The sequence below is a fragment of the Salvelinus fontinalis genome, chromosome 4 (assembly GCF_029448725.1).
Source record: "Salvelinus fontinalis isolate EN_2023a chromosome 4, ASM2944872v1, whole genome shotgun sequence".
In the NCBI taxonomy this organism is placed as follows: Eukaryota; Metazoa; Chordata; class Actinopteri; order Salmoniformes; family Salmonidae; genus Salvelinus; species Salvelinus fontinalis.
This window is the reverse complement of record NC_074668.1, coordinates 81,743,374-81,762,791: the sequence shown is the minus strand read 5'-3', so window position 1 is coordinate 81,762,791 and position 19,418 is coordinate 81,743,374.

The following is a 19,418-nucleotide window of genomic DNA, read 5'->3' as shown; positions in this document are numbered from 1 at the left end:
ACTGACCACCTGCTCTGATTCTAACAGGACTGACCACCTGCTCTGATTCTAACAGGACTGACCACCTGCTCTGGTTCTAACAGGACTGACCACCTGCTCTGGTTCTAACAGGACTGACCACCTGCTCTGGTTCTAACAGGACTGACCATCTGCTCTGGTTCTAACCCTAACAGGACTGACCACCTGCTCTGATTCTAACCCTAACAGGACTGACCACCTGCTCTGATTCTAACAGGACTGACCTCCTGCTCTGATTCTAACAGGACTGACCACCTGCTCTGATTCTAACAGGACTGACCACCTGCTCTGATTCTAACAGGACTGACCACCTGCTCTGATTCTAACAGGACTGACCACCTGCTCTGATTCTAACAGGACTGACCACCTGCTCTGATTCTAACAGGACTGACCACCTGCTCTGATTCTAACAGGACTGACCACCTGCTCTGATTCTAACAGGACTGACCACCTGCTCTGATTCTAACAGGACTGACCACCTGCTCCGATTCTAACAGGACTGACCACCTGCTCCGGTTCTAACAGGACTGACCACCTGCTCTGATTCTAACAGGACTGACCACCTGGTCTGATTCTAACAGGACTGACCACCTGGTCTGATTCTAACAGGACTGACCACCTGGTCTGATTCTAACAGGACTGACCACCTGGTCTGATTCTAACAGGACTGACCACCTGCTCTGATTCTAACAGGACTGACCACCTGCTCTGGTTCTAACAGGACTGACCACCTGCTCTGATTCTAACAGGACTGACCACCTCCTCTGACTCTAACCCTAACAGGACTGACCACCTGCTCTGGTTCTAACCCTAACAGGACTGACCACTTGCTCTGATTCTAACAGGACTGACCACCTGCTCTGATTCTAACTGGACTGACCACCTGCTCTGATTCTAACAGGACTGACCACCTGCTCTGATTCTAACAGGACTGACCACCTGCTCTGATTCTAACAGGACTGACCACCTGCTCTGATTCTAACAGGACTGACCACCTGCTCTGATTCCAACAGGACTGACCACCTACTCTGATTCCAACAGGACTGACCACCTGCTCTGATTCTAACAGGACTGACCACCTCCTGAAATTCTAACAGGACTGACCACCTGCTCTGATTCTAACAGGACTGACCACCTGCTCTGATTCTAACCCTAACAGGACTGACCACCTGCTCTGATTCTAACCCTAACAGGACTGACCACCTGCTCCGATTCTAACAACTGACTGACCACCTGCTCTGATTCTAACAGGACTGACCACCTGCTCTGATTCTAACAGGACTGACCACCTGCTCTGATTCTAACAGGACTGACCACCTGCTCTGATTCTAACAGGACTGACCACCTGCTCTGATTCTAACAGGACTGACCACCTGCTCTGGTTCTAACAGGACTGACCACCTGCTCTGATTCTAACAGGACTGACCACCTGCTCTGATTCTAACAGGACTGACCACCTGCTCTGATTCTAACCCTAACAGGACTGACCACCTGCTCTGATTCTAACAGGACTGACCACCTGCTCTGATTCTAACAGGACTGACCACCTGCTCTGATTCTAACAGGACTGACCACCTGCTCTCATTCTAACCCTAACAGGACTGAACACCTGCTCTGATTCTAACCCTAACAGGACTGACCACCTGCTCTGATTCTAACAGGACTGACCACCTGCTCTGATTCTAACCCTAACAGGACTGACCACCTGCTCTGATTCTAACAGGACTGACCACCTGCTCTGATTCTAACAGGACTGACCACCTGCTCTGATTCTAACAGGACTGACCACCTGCTCTGATTCTAACAGGACTGACCAACTGCTCTGATTCTAACAGGACTGACCAACTGCTCTGATTCTAACAGGACTGACCACCTGCTCTGATTCTAACAGGACTGACCACCTGCTCTGATTCTAACAGGACTGACCACCTGCTCTGATTCTAACAGGACTGACCACCTGGTCTGATTCTAACAGGACTGACCACCTGGTCTGATTCTAACAGGACTGACCACCTGGTCTGATTCTAACAGGACTGACCACCTGGTCTGATTCTAACAGGACTGACCACCTGCTCTGATTCTAACAGGACTGACCACCTGCTCTGATTCTAACAGGACTGACCACCTGCTCTGGTTCTAACAGGACTGACCACCTGCTCTGATTCTAACAGGACTGACCACCTGCTCTGATTCTAACAGGACTGACCACCTGCTCTGATTCTAACCCTAACAGGACTGACCACCTGCTCTGATTCTAACAGGACTGACCACCTGCTCTGATTCTAACCCTAACAGGACTGACCTCCTGCTCTGGTTCTAACAGGACTGACCACCTGCTCTGATTCTAACAGGACTGACCACCTGCTCTGATTCTAACCCTAACAGGACTGACCACCTGCTCTGATTCTAACAGGACTGACCACCTGCTCTGATTCTAACAGGACTGACCACCTGCTCTGATTCTAACAGGACTGACCACCTGCTCTCATTCTAACCCTAACAGGACTGAACACCTGCTCTGATTCTAACCCTAACAGGACTGACCACCTGCTCTGATTCTAACAGGACTGACCACCTGCTCTGATTCTAACCCTAACAGGACTGACCACCTGCTCTGATTCTAACCCTAACAGGACTGACCACCTGCTCTGATTCTAACAGGACTGACCACCTGCTCTGATTCTAACGGGACTGACCACCTGCTCTGATTCTAACAGGACTGACCACCTGCTCTGATTCTAACAGGACTGACCACCTGCTCTGATTCTAACAGGACTGACCAACTGCTCTGATTCTAACAGGACTGACCACCTGCTCTGATTCTAACAGGACTGACCACCTGCTCTGATTCTAACAGGACTGACCACCTGCTCTGATTCTAACAGGACTGACCACCTGGTCTGATTCTAACAGGACTGACCACCTGGTCTGATTCTAACAGGACTGACCACCTGGTCTGATTCTAACAGGACTGACCACCTGGTCTGATTCTAACAGGACTGACCACCTGCTCTGATTCTAACAGGACTGACCACCTGCTCTGATTCTAACAGGACTGAACACCTGCTCTGATTCTAACAGGACTGACCACGTGCTCTGATCCTAACATGACTGAACACCTGCTCTGATTCTAACCCTAACAGGACTGAACACCTGCTCTGATTCTAACAGGACTGACCACCTGCTCTGATTCTAACAGGACTGACCATCTGCTCTGATTCTAACAGGACTGACCACCTGCTCCGATTCTAACAGGACTGACCACCTGCTCCGATTCTAACAAGACTGACCACCTGCTCTGATTCTAACAGGACTGACCACCTGCTCTGATTCTAACAGGACTGACCACCTGCTCTGATTCTAACAGGACTGACCACCTGCTCTGATTCTAACAGGACTGACCACCTGCTCTGATTCTAACAGGACTGACCACCTGCTCTGATTCTAACAGGACTGACCACCTGCTCTGATTCTAACAGGACTGACCACCTGCTCTGATTCTAACAGGACTGACCACCTGCTCTGGTTCTAACAGGACTGACCACCTGCTCTGATTCTAACAGGACTGACCACCTCCTCTGACTCTAACCCTAACAGGACTGACCACCTGCTCTGGTTCTAACAGGACTGACCACCTGCTCTGATTCTAACAGGACTGACCACCTGCTCTGATTCTAACAGGACTGAACACCTGCTCTGATTCTAACAGGACCGACCACCTGCTCTGATTCTAACAGGACTGACCACCTGCTCAGATTCTAACAGGACTGACCACCTGCTCTGATTCTAACCCTAACAGGACTGACCACCTGCTCTGATTCTAACCCTAACAGGACTGACCACTTGCTCTGATTCTAACAGGACTGACCACCTGCTCTGATTCTAACAGGACTGACCACCTGCTCTGATTCTAACAGGACTGACCACCTGCTCTGATTCTAACAGGACTGACCACCTGCTCTGATTCTAACAGGACTGACCACCTGCTCTGATTCTAACAGGACTGACCACCTGCTCTGATTCTAACAGGACTGAACACCTGCTCTGATTCTAACAGGACCGACCACCTGCTCTGATTCTAACAGGACTGACCACCTGCTCTGATTCTAACAGGACTGACCACCTGCTCTGATTCTAACCCTAACAGGACTGACCACCTGCTCTGATTCTAACCCTAACAGGACTGACCACTTGCTCTGATTCTAACAGGACTGACCACCTGCTCTGATTCTAACAGGACTGACCACCTGCTCTGATTCTAACAGGACTGACCACCTGCTCTGATTCTAACAGGACTGACCACCTGCTCTGATTCTAACAGGACTGACCACCTGCTCTGATTCTAACAGGACTGACCACCTGCTCTGATTCTAACAGGACTGACCACCTACTCTGATTCCAACAGGACTGACCACCTACTCTGATTCCAACAGGACTGACCACCTGCTCTGATTCTAACAGGACTGACCACCTCCTGAAATTCTAACAGGACTGACCACCTGCTCTGATTCTAACAGGACTGACCACCTGCTCTGATTCTAACAGGACTGACCACCTGCTCTGATTCTAACCCTAACAGGACTGACCACCTGCTCTGATTCTAACCCTAACAGGACTGACCACCTGCTCCGATTCTAACAACTGACTGACCACCTGCTCTGATTCTAACAGGACTGACCACCTGCTCTGATTCTAACAGGACTGACCACCTGCTCTGATTCTAACAGGACTGACCACCTGCTCTGATTCTAACAGGACTGACCACCTACTCTGATTCCAACAGGACTGACCACCTACTCTGATTCCAACAGGACTGACCACCTGCTCTGATTCTAACAGGACTGACCACCTCCTGAAATTCTAACAGGACTGACCACCTGCTCTGATTCTAACAGGACTGACCACCTGCTCTGATTCTAACAGGACTGACCACCTGCTCTGATTCTAACCCTAACAGGACTGACCACCTGCTCTGATTCTAACCCTAACAGGACTGACCACCTGCTCCGATTCTAACAACTGACTGACCACCTGCTCTGATTCTAACAGGACTGACCACCTGCTCTGATTCTAACAGGACTGACCACCTGCTCTGATTCTAACAGGACTGACCACCTGCTCTGATTCTAACAGGACTGACCACCTGCTCTGATTCTAACAGGACTGACCACCTGCTCTGGTTCTAACAGGACTGACCACCTGCTCTGATTCTAACAGGACTGACCACCTGCTCTGATTCTATCAGGACTGACCACCTGCTCTGATTCTAACAGAACTGACCACCTGCTCTGATTCTAACAGGACTGACCACCTGCTCTGATTCTAACAGGACTGACCACCTGCTCTGATTCTAACAGGACTGACCACCTGCTCTGGTTCTAACAGGACTGACCACCTGCTCTGGTTCTAACAGGACTGACCACCTGCTCTGATTCTAACAGGACTGACCACCTGCTCTGATTCTAACAGGACTGACCACCTGCTCTGGTTCTAACAGGACCGACCACCTGCTCTGATTCTAACAGGACCGACCACCTGCTCTGATTCTATCAGGACTGACCACCTGCTTTGATTCTAACAGGACTGACCACCTGCTCTGATTCTAACAGGACTGACCACCTGCTCTGATTCTAACAGGACTGACCACCTGCTCTGATTCTAACAGGACTGACCACCTGCTCTGATTCTAACAGGACTGACCACCTGCTCTGATTCTATCAGGACTGACCACCTGCTCTGATTCTAACAGAACTGACCACCTGCTCTGATTCTAACAGGACTGACCACCTGCTCTGATTCTAACAGGACTGACCACCTGCTCTGATTCTAACAGGACTGACCACCTGCTCTGGTTCTAACAGGACCGACCACCTGCTCTGATTCTAACAGGACCGACCACCTGCTCTGATTCTAACAGGACCGACCACCTGCTCTGATTCTAACAGGACCGACCACCTGCTCTGATTCTAACAGGACCGACCACCTGCTCTGATTCTAACAGGACCGACCACCTGCTCTGATTCTATCAGGACCGACCACCTGCTCTGATTCTAACAGGACTGACCACCTGCTCTGATTCTAACAGGACTGACCACCTGCTCTGATTCTAACAGGACTGACCACCTGCTCTGATTCTAACAGGACTTACCACCTGCTCTGGTTCTAACAGGACTGACCACCTGCTCTGATTCTAACAGGACTGACCACCTGCTCTGATTCTAACAGGACTGACCACCTGCTCTGATTCTAACAGGACTGACCACCTGCTCTGATTCTAACCCTAACAGGACTGACCTCCTGCTCTGGTTCTAACAGGACTGACCACCTGCTCTGATTCTAACAGGACTGACCACCTGCTCTGATTCTAACCCTAACAGGACTGACCACCTGCTCTGATTCTAACAGGACTGACCACCTGCTCTGATTCTAACAGGACTGACCACCTGCTCTGATTCTAACAGGACTGACCACCTGCTCTCATTCTAACCCTAACAGGACTGAACACCTGCTCTGATTCTAACCCTAACAGGACTGACCACCTGCTCTGATTCTAACAGGACTGACCACCTGCTCTGATTCTAACAGGACTGACCAACTGCTCTGATTCTAACAGGACTGACCACCTGCTCTGATTCTAACAGGACTGACCACCTGCTCTGATTCTAACAGGACTGACCACCTGCTCTGATTCTAACAGGACTGACCACCTGCTCTGATTCTAACAGGACTGACCACCTGCTCTGATTCTAACAGGACTGACCTCCTGCTCTGATTCCAACAGGACTGACCACCTGCTCTGATTCTAACAGGACTGACCACCTGCTCTGATTCTAACAGGACTGACCACCTGCTCTGATTCTAACAGGACTGACCTCCTGCTCTGATTCCAACAGGACTGACCTCCTGCTCTGATTCCAACAGGACTGACCACCTGCTCTGATTCTAACAGGACTGACCACCTGCTCTGATTCTAACAGGACTGACCACCTGCTCTGATTCTAACCCTAACAGGACTGACCACCTGCTCTGATTCTAACAGGACTGACCACCTGCTCTGATTCTAACAGGACTGACCACCTGCTCTGATTCTAACCCTAACAGGACTGACCACCTGATCTGATTCTAACAGGACTGACCACCTGCTCTGATTCTAACAGGACTGACCTCCTGCTCTGATTCCAACAGGACTGACCTCCTGCTCTGATTCCAACAGGACTGACCTCCTGCTCTGATTCCAACAGGACTGACCTCCTGCTCTGATTCCAACAGGACTGACCACCTGCTCTGATTCTAACAGGACTGACCACCTGCTCTGATTCTAACAGGACTGACCACCTGCTCTGATTCTAACCCTAACAGGACTGACCACCTGCTCTGATTCTAACAGGACTGACCACCTGCTCTGATTCTAACAGGACTGACCACCTGCTCTGATTCTAACAGGACTGACCACCTGCTCTGATTCTATCAGGACTGACCACCTGCTCTGATTCCAACAGGACTGACCACCTGCTCTGATTCTAACAGGACTGACCTCCTGCTCTGATTCTAACAGGACTGACCACCTGCTCTGATTCTAACAGAGAGTTAGGGAGGGGAGCAGGGAAATAGGGAGCCATTTGACACAGAACAGACAGTACTAAAGGCTCTGTCTGCGTTCATAATGGTACCCTATGACCTATATAGTGCCTATTGGGATCTGGTCCAAAGTAGTGCTCTATGTAGGGAATAGGGAGCCATTTGGGACTATGGAGCCATTTATGATGAGTGTTTAATTTAGGACAAACCATTTGCCTCAAGTTGTAATTCTCCCTTTGATGTCTAGCTAACACTGGACGTTCTTTGGCTCGGCTTCTAGAACATTCTCATGGCTTTGGAGTCGGACCTAAAGTACCAGTCAAAAAGTTTGGACACATCTATTCATTCGAGGGCTTTGTCTTTATTTTTTACTATTTTCTACACTGTAGAATAATAGTGAAGACATCAAAACTATGAAATAACACATATGGAATCATGTAGTAACCACAAAAAAAAAGGGTTCAACAAATAAAAACATATTTTATATTTGAGGCTCTTTGAAGTAACCACCATTTTGCCTTGATGACATCTTTGTACACTCGAAGCATCTCTTTTAGTTAAAAGTCCAACGACGCTCTTAACTTTTTACAAGTTACGTTCTCAAATATCACACGAGGGTCTATTTCAGGTGCTATACAGCTACGTTGTGGTCAGGGTGAATGATTTAAGTTAGCAGTGACTTAGTTAAAGGCTGTTCAACATTCAAGGTTTCTCTCTGGATTTATGTGCTTGACAGGAAGCTGGAACAGATTGTGCTTTTGAGCTCTGTGATTGAGAAAAAGCCTGGGTTGAATGTTTCATGTAGCAGAGATGGGGGGGATTATAGTGATATACTAGGCTTTGACACAGCGGTCTGGTCCTGAATATCTTCCAGGATCTCCTTTGGGTCAGCGCCATTAACTAGCTACAAACATCAGGAAAGATTCAGTGTGGGCAAGGACTAAACGCTAAAAGGGAGCCCAATCTGCTGGTTAAACCGGAGTCCGAGACGCACCATGGGTGAAGGGGCTGATCTGAGAGGAAATGACTGTAAACTAGCTGTACAGTTACACCTGCTACAGTGACGTGTAAAACTGAAAGGTTGATTCTGGTCCACTATCCTTGTCAAATACATTTCTAAAAGAGGATGACACTTTATATCAGACTACAAAACTGACTTGCCTAGTTAAATAAAATAAAAATATAAAAAAACAACGTTTTGACAAACCAGACACACAGAGAATCAAGGCTGAAAGATGTGATAGAAGGTGATTTTGGCACATATACGGGTGGACATGATCTTTATAGCCATCTCCAGCGTTGATGTGACAAATTAAACTGATTTGACACAGCGGTCTGGTCCTGAATATCTTCCAGGATCTCCTTCGAGTCATCGACATTAACCAGCCCGTCTACAAACCATCAGGAAAGATTCAGTGTGAGGAAGGACTGAACAGTAAAGTCAGAGAAAGAAAACTCCCAACATTGGCTGAATGTAATGTTTTTAACCAATCCCATTACGATACTATAATATCTGACGACATAAGATATCGTAGTGACTTTAACACAACGCCTAGTGAATTCGTCGAAGAGGTTTTAACACCTTTTTTGGCGTAACGGTATGATGTTGGTTTGACAGTTGCTGGACAGGTGTTCGAGTCCATTTGTTGGGTCTATCTGCCGAATTACAGCGATCTAGAAAGTTCTGTTCTGGTCCAGGATATCTCCTTATTTATGTTTCTTTGGTTCACTGTCATTAACTGGCCTTCAAACATCAGGCTGCAACCTGCTGGCAAGCCAGACTCATAGAGGAACCGAGGCCGAAAGAGCTGATAGGAGTGGATTTGGCACAGTTGACTACTGTTGGATATAAATTAGCTTCAAAACTGCTATCTACAGCGTTTATGTGACGCATTAAATGGATTTTATGTACGCTATCCCTGTCAAATGCATTTGAGACCAGAGAACTTCTCAGGAAGATATGTCTGTCCAGAGGGACAGAGGACCACTGGACCAGGACACTGGACCAGGACTCTGGACCAGGACACTGGATCAGGACACAGGACACTGGACCAGGACACAGGACACTAGACCAGGACACTGGACCAGGACACTAGACCAGGACACTAGACCAGGACACTGGACCAGGACACTGGACCAGGACGCTGGACCATGACGCTGGACCAGGACGCTGGACCAGGACGCTGGACCAGGACGCCGGACCAGGACGCCGGACCAGGACACCGGACCAGGACACCGGACCAGGACGCTGGACCAGGACGCTGGACCAGGATACAAGACCAGGATACCAGACCAGGACACCGGACCAGGATACTAGACCAGGACACCGGACCAGGACGCTGGACCAGGATACTAGACCAGGACACCGGACCAGGACGCTGGACCAGGATACTAGACCAGGACACCGGACCAGGACGCTGGACCAGGACACCGGACCAGGACACTAGACCAGGACACTGGACCAGGACACCGGACCAGGATACTAGACCAGGACACTGGACCAGGACACCGGACCAGGACACTAGACCAGGACACTGGACCAGGACGCCGGACCAGGATACTAGACCAGGATACCAGACCAGGACACCGGACCAGGACGCTGGACCAGGATACAAGACCAGGACACTGGACCAGGATACTAGACCAGGACACTGGACCAGGACACCGGACCAGGACGCCGGACCAGGATACTAGACCAAGACACTGGACCAGGACACCGGACCAGGACGCCGGACCAGGATACTAGACCAGGACACTGGACCAGGACACCGGACCAGGACGCCGGACCAGGATACTAGACCAAGACACTGGACCAGGACACTAGACCAGGACGCTGGACCAGAACACCGGACCAGGACGCTGGACCAGGACGCTGGACCATGACACTGGACCAGGACACCGGACCAGGACACTGGACCAGGACACTGGACCAGGACGCTGGACCAGGATACTAGACCAGGACACTGGACCAGGACACTGGACCAGGACACTGGACCAGGATACTGGGCAGGACACTAGACCAGGACACTGGGCCAGGACACTAAACCATGGCCACAACCATTATCCTTGCCGGGTTCATATGATATCATCTTATCGGTTATCTGAGGGTCAAGGGTCAAGTCCCTTCACATCCATCTCCTTCCTGGATAAAGTCCAGATATGTAAGTATGAACTCAAGGCCAGGCTTCTAACCACATTATTTTTTCAGTACTGGAAATCAGACAAAAACAACAAAACAAAACAAAAAACTATTTCGTATACCGCTAAGCATAAATAATCTGGCAAAGCTGTTTCACAGTTAGAGGCCTATGGTTACATAATGAGGTAGTGAAGTGAGGACACAGGTTAGCGTGTGTATGTTCCCATACCGTTCCACTGAAAGATATAGCAATAATAACATTAGCCACAGAATTACTGTGTTGGACGACTGTTAGAGGAGATCGTTGTCAATACGGACGTTTTCTTGGTAAACCGTTTCACCTCTGTTTCAGTGTGTCTTCTGTCTACGTTCTCTGTACTGGTTTCCTGCCTTACATTAACTATAGATTAGAAAACATCAGATGAGTTTCACCTCTGTTTCAGTGTGTCTTCTGTCTACGGTCTCTGTACTGGTTTCCTGCCATTACGCTACCGAGTGGCGCAGTGGTCTAAGGCACTGCGTCTCTGTGCAAGAGACGTCACTACAGCCCCTGGGTTCGAATCCAGGCTCTCTATCACATCCGGCTGTGATTGGGAGTCCCATAGGGCGGCGCACAATGGGCCCAACGTCCTCCGGGTTTGGACGGGTCAGGCCGTCATTGTAAATAAGAATTTGTTCTTTTAACTGACTTGCCCAGTTAAATAAAGGTTAAATAAATACTATATCTTATAAAACATCAGATAGTTTAACCTCTGTTTCAGTGTAGAGTGTCTATATACTACGTACTGCTCAATTATGAAACATATAAGTTGGTAGGCCTAATGGTACCCTATTCCCTATGTAGTGCACTACTTTTGATAAAAGCCCTCTGGACCCTGGTCAAAAGTAGTGCACTACCCTATGGACCCTGGTCAAAAGTAGTGCACTACTCTATGGACCCTGGTCAAAAGTAGTGCACTACCCTATGCGTACCGGTCAAAAGTAGTGCACTACATAGGGCCCTGGTCTAAAGTAGTGCACTACATAGGGAATAGGGTTGCGTTTGACACGCAGCCTAAGTTTGTCCTCTCACACAGTCCCTACAGTGTGTCCTGTATGTATCAAAACAGACAGTAATTACAGAGTGTAGTTAGTGTTCCCCTTATGGCCCCACTCTTAAACATGTGTTCTACGGCACGGACGACCACTCAGCCACGTTTTAGAGGGGGATTTCTCAACCCCTTTCGGAGGACAAGGTTGCGTCACAAATGGCACCCTATTCCTTACGTAGTGAACCACCTTTGACCACTACTCTATGGGCCCTGTGTCAAAAGTAGTGCACTACTCTATGGCCCTGTGTCAAAAGTAGTACACTATAAAAGGACTAGGGTGTCATTTGGGACACATCCAGTCGTAGTTTCTCTTCAGCGAATTTAGTTGGTTGTGAAAGCAATTTACCCAAACATGTACAGGGTGAGACTGCAGAATATTAAAAAAGGCTTTTCCTAACCTGAGCCTGTGTCTTTAGAGATTTACACCGTGTGGACAGGGCTGGGGACTGACGATTTCTCATTGGGCTCAGAGTGTGGACAGGGCTGGGGACTGACGATGTCTCATTGGGCTCAGAGTGTGGACAGGGCTGGGGACTGATGATGTCTCATTGGGCTCAGAGTGTGGACAGGGCTGGGGACTGACGATGTCTCATTGGGCTCAGAGTGTGGACAGGGCTGGGGACTGATGATGTCTCATTGGGCTCAGAGTGTGGACAGGGCTGGGGACTGGCGATGTCTCATTGGGCTCAGAGTGTGGACAGGGCTGGGGACTGGCGTTGTCTCATTGGGTTCAGAGTGTGGACAGGGCTGGGGACTGGCGATGTCTCATTGGGCTCATAGTGTGGACAGGGCTGGGGACTGGCGATGTCTCAATGGGTTCAGAGTGTGGACAGGGCTGGGGACTGACGATGTCTCATTGGGCTCAGAGTGTGGACAGGACTGGGGACTGGCGATGTCTCATTGGGTTCAGAGTGTGGACAGGGCTGGGGACTGATGATGTCTCATTGGGCTCATAGTGTGGACAGGGCTGGGGACTGATGATGTGTCATTGGGCTCAGAGTGTGGACAGGGTTGGGGACTGATGATGTGTCATTGGGCTCAGAGTGTGGACAGGGCTGGGGACTGATGATGTGTCATTGGGCTCAGAGTGTGGACAGGGCTGGGGACTGATGATGTCTCATTGGGCTCAGAGTGTGGACAGGGCTGGGGACTGATGATGTCTCATTGGGTTCAGAGTGTGGACAGGGCTGGGGACTGGCGATGTGTCATTGGGCTCAGAGTGTGGACAGGGCTGGGGACTGATGATGTCTCAATGGGCTCAGAGTGTGGACAGGGCTGGGGACTGATGATGTGTCATTGGGCTCAGAGTGTGGACAGGGTTGGGGACTGACGATGTCTCATTGGGCTCAGAGTGTGGACAGGGCTGGGGACTGACGATGTCTCATTGGGCTCAGAGTGTGGACAGGGCTGGGGACTGATGATGTGTCATTGGGCTCAGAGTGTGGACAGGGTTGGGGACTGCCGACTGCCGAGGTCTCATTGGGCTCATAGATAAATGTTTTGCCATACTTCTGGAGCTGCTCGACTCGAGTTGCTTTCATTGCGTCTAGAGCCAAAACAAAATTTCATCGAACATGTCTTACCATTAAAATTGACATGACGAGATTACAACATGGAAGTGAAATTCCTTCCACAGAGACGGTTGGCGTTCAACTGAAGAACAGAGAAAGTAGACATTTTGAGAGTAAACAAACTGTCAAAAATAAAGAGGTTAGTTTTTCTATTTTTTCTTTCCGCTCCTCGACCTCCATTGGCTGGTCATGTTGTAGTTAACTTCCTGTCCCACAGCTCACTTCCCTTTGAAATGTCAACAACATCCTCGACCCCCATTGGCTGGTCACGTTGTAGTTAACTTCCTGTCCCACAGCTCAACCCATGTCTAACCCGTGTCTAACCCGTCTCTCTGTACTAAATGTCTGTCACGATTGTCTTCTTGAGAGAAGACAATCGTGACAGACATTTAGTACAGAGAGACGGGTGAAGTGAGCTGTGGGACAGGAAGTTAACTACAACATGACCAGCCAATGGAGGTCGAGGATGTTGTTGACATTTCAAAGGGAAGTGAGCTGTGTGACAGGAAGTTATCTACAACATGACCAGCCAATGGAGGTCGAGGATGTTGTTGACATTTCAAAGGGAGGTGAGCTGTGGGACAGGAAGTTAACTACAACGTGACCAGCCAATGGAGGTCGAGGATGTTGTTGACATTTCAAAGGGAAGTGAGCTGTGTGACAGGAAGTTATCTACAACATGACCAGCCAATGGAGGTCGAGGATGTTGTTGACATTTCAAAGGGAAGTGAGCTGTGTGACAGGAAGTTATCTACAACATGACCTGCCAAGGCACAGCGTGTGCAAAATACATCTTCTCTTTATTTTGAAGATGAACACGAAACGAAACACTTATACAAAAACTATACAAAAACAACAGTGACGCTACAACCAAAAGTGCACACACACACAAGCTACTTACGTTCAACATAGACAATTCCCCACAAAACAGCTAAAGCCTATGGTTGCCTTAAATATGGCTCCCAATCAGAGACAACAATAACCAGCTGTCTCTAATTGAGACCCAATTCAGGCAACCATAGACTTTCCTAGATACCTACACTGAACACTAAACCATGTACTCTACTAAACCCCCTAAAACATACAACACCCTAGACAAGACAAAAAACACACAAACTTCCCCATGTCACACCCTGACCTAACTAAAATAATAATGAAAACAAAGATAACTAAGGCCAGGGTGTGACAATGTCCCAGACTGCACATCTCGTCTTCAAACTATCTAACTGACATCAATCTATGGAATATGATATGTAGCTATGCTGTGTGGGCCGTTAACATCAGTCTATGGAATAAGATATGTAGCTATGCTGTGTGTATCCTTTAACATCAGTCTATGGAATATGATATGTAGCTATGCTGTGTGGGCCGTTAACATCAGTCTATGGAATAAGATATGTAGCTATGCTGTGTGTATCCTTTAACATCAGTCTATGGAATATGATATGTAGATATGCTGTGTGGGCCGTTAACATCAGTCTATGGAATATGATATGTAGATATGCTGTGTGGGCCTTTAACATCAGTCTATGGAATATGATATGTAGATATGCTGTGTGGGCCTTTAACATCAGTCTATGGAATATGATATGTAGATATGCTGTGTGGGCCTTTAACATCAGTCTATGGAATATGATATGTAGATATGCTGTGTGTATCCTTTAACATCAGTCTATGGAATATGATATGTAGATATGCTGTGTGTATCCTTTAACATCAGTCTATGGAATATGATATGTAGATATGCTGTGTGGGCCTTTAACAACAGATGTCCTGTTGGTTCTACTTCCTGATACTTTGCATTGTCAGGACCTGTCCGTAACCAATGTTATGATGTTCCTGGCATTTTCCTCTCATGAAACTACTGTCTGTTTTCTGAACTCTCACATCCGTGCTTGACCTCGACCGGCTGATTGTTTAATGAAGTGAGAAGAACACAGGCATTGTTGCTAGCGCTCTAGCTTCAGTAAATGTGTTTGTTGGTTGTTTTGACTGACACTTAATTGGGTTCAATGCTAGAGGTCCCCCATGTCACGCCATGTCTCACTGAGCCGTTCGTTCAGAACTGGCAATAATGCAGCCCCTCAATACAACAGCCCCTCTTCCTTTTAGAACAGACAATACAACAGCCCCTCTTCCTTTTAGAACAGACAATACAACAGCCCCTCAATACAACAGCCCCTCTTCCTTTTAGAACAGACAATACAACAGCCCCTCTTCCTTTTAGAACAGGCAATACAACAGCCCCTCTTCCTTTTAGAACAGGCAATACAACAGCCCCTCAATACAACAGCCCCTCAATACAACAGCCCCTCTTCCTTTTAGAACAGGCAGTACAACAGCCCCTCAATACAACAGCCCCTCTTCCTTTTAGAACAGACAATACAACAGCCCCTCTTCCTTTTAGAACAGGCAATACAACAGCCCCTCAATACAACAGCCCCTCTTCCTTTTAGAACAGGCAATACAACAGCCCCTCTTCCTTTTAGAACAGACAATACAACAGCCCCTCAATACAACAGCCCCTCTTCCTTTTAGAACAGACAATACAACAGCCCCTCAATACAACAGCCCCTCAATACAACAGCCCCTCTTCCTTTTAGAACAGACAATACAACAGCCCCTCTTCCTTTTAGAACAGACAATACAACAGCCCCTCAATACAACAGCCCCTCAATACAACAGCCCCTCAATACAACAGCCCCTCAATACAACAGCCCCTCAATACAACAGCCCCTCTTCCTTTTAGAACAGGCAATACAACAGCCCCTCTTCCTTTTAGAACAGGCAATACAACAGCCCCTCTTCCTTTTAGAACAGACAATACAACAGCCCCTCTTCCTTTTAGAACAGGCAATACAACAGCCCCTCTTCCTTTTAGAACAGGCAATACAACAGCCCCTCTTCCTTTTAGAACAGGCAATACAACAGCCCCTCAATACAACAGCCCCTCAATACAACAGCCCCTCAATACAACAGCCCCTCTTCCTTTTAGAACAGACAATACAACAGCCACCTCTTCCTTTTAGAACAGGCAATACAACAGCCCCTCAATACAACAGCCCCTCTTCCTTTTAGAACAGGCAATACAACAGCCCCTCTTCCTTTTAGAACAGGCAATACAACAGCCCCTCAATACAACAGCCCCTCTTCCTTTTAGAACAGACAATACAACAGCCCCTCAATACAACAGCCCCTCAATACAACAGCCCCTCAATACAACAGCCCCTCTTCCTTTTAGAACAGACAATACAACAGTCCCTCTTCCTTTTAGAACAGACAATACAACAGCCCCTCTTCCTTTTAGAACAGGCAATACAACAGCCCCTCAATACAACAGCCCCTCTTCCTTTTAGAACAGGCAATACAACAGCCCCTCAATACAACAGTCCCTCTTCCTTTTAGAACAGGCAATACAACAGCCCCTCTTCCTTTTAGAACAGGCAATACAACAGCCCCTCTTCCTTTTAGAACAGACAATACAACAGCCCCTCTTCCTTTTAGAACAGGCAATACAACAGCCCCTCAATACAACAGCCCCTCTTCCTTTTAGAACAGGCAATACAACAGCCACTCTTCCTTTTAGAACAGGCAATACAACAGCCCCTCTTCCTTTTAGAACAGGCAATACAACAGCCCCTCTTCTTTTTAGAACAGGCAATACAACAGCCCCTCAATACAACAGCCCCTCTTCCTTTTAGAACAGGCAATACAACAGCCCCTCAATACAACAGCCCCTCTTCCTTTTAGAACAGACAATACAACAGCCCCTCTTCCTTTTAGAACAGACAATACAACAGCCCCTCTTCCTTTTAGAACAGACAATACAACAGCCACCTCTTCCTTTTAGAACAGACAATACAACAGCCCCTCTTCCTTTTAGAACAGGCAATACAACAGCCCCTCTTCCTTTTAGAACAGACAATACAACAGCCACCTCTTCCTTTTAGAACAGACAATACAACAGCCACCTCTTCCTTTTAGAACAGGCAATACAACAGCCCCTCAATACAACAGCCCCTCTTCCTTTTAGAACAGACAATACAACAGCCCCTCTTCCTTTTAGAACAGGCAATTCAACAGCCCCTCTTCCTTTTAGAACAGGCAATACAACAGCCCCTCAATACAACAGCCCCTCTTCCTTTTAGAACAGGCAATACAACAGCCCCTCAATACAACAGCCCCTCAATACAACAGCCCCTCTTCCTTTTAGAACAGACAATACAACAGCCCCTCTTCCTTTTAGAACAGGCAATACAACAGCCACCTCTTCCTTTTAGAACAGGCAATACAACAGCCCCTCTTCCTTTTAGAACAGACAATACAACAGCCCCTCTTCCTTTTAGAACAGACAATACAACAGCCCCTCTTCCTTTTAGAACAGGCAATACAACAGCCCCTCTTCCTTTTAGAACAGGCAATACAACAGCCCCTCTTCCTTTTAGAACAGACAATACAACAGCCCCTCTTCCTTTTAGAACAGGCAATACAACAGCCCCTCTTCCTTTTAGAACAGGCAATACAACAGCCCCTCTTCCTTTTAGAACAGACAATACAACAGCCCCTCAATACAACAGCCCCTCTTCCTTTTAGAACAGGCAATACAACAGCCCCTCTTCCTTTTAGAACAGGCAATACAACAGCCCCTCAATACAACAGCCCCTCTTCCTTTTAGAACAGACAATACAACAGCCCCTCTTCCTTTTAGAACAGGCAATACAACAGCCCCTCTTCCTTTTAGAACAGACAATACAACAGCCCCTCAATACAACAGCCCCTCAATACAACAGCCCCTCTTCCTTTTAGAACAGGCAATACAACAGCCCCTCTTCCTTTTAGAACAGGCAATACAACAGCCCCTCAATACAACAGCCCCTCTTCCTTTTAGAACAGGCAATACAACAGCCACCTCTTCCTTTTAGAACAGGCAATACAACAGCCCCTCAATACAACAGCCCCTCAATACAACAGCCCCTCTTCCTTTTAGAACAGACAATACAACAGCCACCTCTTCCTTTTAGAACAGGCAATACAACAGCCCCTCTTCCTTTTAGAACAGGCAATACAACAGCCCCTCTTCCTTTTAGAACAGGCAATACAACAGCCCCTCAATACAACAGCCCCTCAATACAACAGCCCCTCTTCCTTTTAGAACAGGCAATACAACAGCCCCTCTTCCTTTTAGAACAGACAATACAACAGCCCCTCAATACAACAGCCCCTCAATACAACAGCCCCTCTTCCTTTTAGAACAGGCAATACAACAGCCCCTCTTCCTTTTAGAACAGGCAATACAACAGCCCCTCTTCCTTTTAGAACAGGCAATACAACAGCCACCTCTTCCTTTTAGAACAGGCAATACAACAGCCCCTCTTCCTTTTAGAACAGGCAATACAACAGCCCCTCTTCCTTTTAGAACAGGCAATACAACAGCCCCTCTTCCTTTTAGAACAGGCAATACAACAGCCCCTCTTCCTTTTAGAACAGGCAATACAACAGCCCCTCTTCCTTTTAGAACAGGCAATACAACAGCCCCTCTTCCTTTTAGAACAGGCAATACAACAGCCACCTCTTCCTTTTAGAACAGGCAATACAACAGCCCCTCAATACAACAGCCCCTCTTCCTTTTAGAACAGGCAATACAACAGCCCCTCTTCCTTTTAGAACAGACAATACAACAGCCCCTCAATACAACAGCCCCTCTTCCTTTTAGAACAGACAATACAACAGCCCCTCTTCCTTTTAGAACAGGCAATACAACAGCCACCTCTTCCTTTTAGAACAGACAATACAACAGCCCCTCTTCCTTTTAGAACAGACAATACAACAGCCCCTCTTCCTTTTAGAACAGGCAATACAACAGCCACCTCTTCCTTTTAGAACAGGCAATACAACAGCCCCTCAATACAACAGCCCCTCTTCCTTTTAGAACAGGCAATACAACAGCCACCTCTTCCTTTTAGAACAGGCAATACAACAGCCCCTCTTCCTTTTAGAACAGGCAATACAACAGCCCCTCTT